We start from the raw sequence: 1,893 nt of genomic DNA on the forward strand, positions 1-1,893 counted from the left end.
GACTTTTACAATGAAAGTATAACCTCTTTAGACTTGTATTCAATATTTCTATAGATACAATCTAAAATCCTATTTGTCGTACCACTAGCAACAGCACACTGCTTTGATGGCTTTAGAGACTGATTGACTATTACACCAAGATCCCTTTCCTTCCTAACACTATTAAGATTATTCCCATCCAAATTATACTTAGAATTCAAATTATGATAACCTACATGCATTATTTTGCATTTATTATAATTAAAACCCATCTACCAGTTATTTGCCCAACTCACTAAATCCTTTTGTAAATCTGCAGCATCCTCTTCACAGCTAGCAACACCCACAACCTTAATATCATCTGCAAATTTAAGTAATTTATTGACTATCCCTTTATCTATGTCACTAATGTAAATCAAAAAGAGCAAAGGTCCTAAGACTGAGCCCTGAGGTACCCCACTTGTGATATTAATCCAATTTGACTTAACTCCATTTGTAACAACCCTTTGTTTTCTTCCATCCAGCCACTCTTCTATCCAATTTGCTAACTTATCCCCCGCACCTATAGAGCTAATTTTTTTAACAAGCCTTTTATGTGGCACCTTGTCAAATGCTTTCTGAAAATCAAGATACACCAAATCTACATCCTTACCCTCATCTACATAAGAAGTAACCTTTTCAAAGAATGTTAAAAGATTTGTAATGCAAGAATTCCCCTTAGTGAAACCATGTTGACTATCCAATAAAATTCTAAACTTTGTTAAATGACTTTGCAAAGCATCTTTTATCAGACTTTCCAAAACTTTTCTCCACAAACTGATGCGAGACTAATGGGTCTATAATTACTGGGACACTTTTTATCACTTTCCTTGAAGAGGAGTTACATTAGCTAACTTCCAATCCTCTGGTACCTACCCACTATTCAAGTACTAACAAAAATAGTAGTAAGTGGCTCACATATCCAATCTTTAACCTCCTTCAAAACCCTTGAGAAAATATTATATGGCCCAGGAGCCTTATAATTTCTAAACTTCCTAATTTTTTCTTAACTAGGTCAGAATTAATGCAGTCATCTTGTTTTATCTCTTTTCATTTATCAACTGATCAAGATGTGGAATACTGCTTAAATCTTCATTAGCAAAAACTGAAGAAAAAAACAAAATTTAATAACCCATCCATCTCATAATCATCAGATACTAGCCTTCCTTTATCATCCCTTAAGGGTCCTATCCCCATCCCAACATTCCTGTTTATCCTTAACGTATTTAAAGAAATCCTTACTGTTAATTTTTACATTTTGAGTCAACCTTTTCTTATACACCTATTTTGATGTCCTAATTTCCTCTTTCACCAACTTTCTTGAACTTTTATAATCTTCTAAACCTCCTGTCATACCAGTCAATTTAAATTTCTTAAATTTATGATTCTTTTCTTTAATTTTATTTCCTAAACTCTTTGTGAGCCAACCTGGTTTTTACTTGTAGCTACCCTTTTCTTTCTATAAGGAATATGTTTACCTTGCATATTTAAACATTTTCCACATCTGATCAGTGCCTCCAAATAACTCAGCTGCCCAATTCACAACAGATAATTCTTGTCACATCCCTTCAAAATTTGTAACCAAAATATCATTATTCCTTATCTCCAGATGCAGCAAAACTCTGAACCTAATAGAGCAATGATCACTTGCACCCAGATGTTCCCCAATTTCTACCCTTTTAATCATTTCTGTATTTGAAGTTAACAATAAGTCTAAAATAGCATTGTTTCTAGTTGGCTCTTTGACTAACTGGTGAAGAAAGCCATCCCGAACATTTCTAAAACCTTTCTCCCTCATGGTTTGACTCAAGAATTTCCCAATCTATATGCCTGAAATTAAAATCATCCATAATTATGACTTCAGTGACAGCTGAA

This window comes from Limulus polyphemus, unplaced genomic scaffold, assembly GCF_000517525.1.
Source record: "Limulus polyphemus unplaced genomic scaffold, Limulus_polyphemus-2.1.2 Scaffold106, whole genome shotgun sequence".
NCBI classification, from domain to species: Eukaryota; Metazoa; Arthropoda; class Merostomata; order Xiphosura; family Limulidae; genus Limulus; species Limulus polyphemus.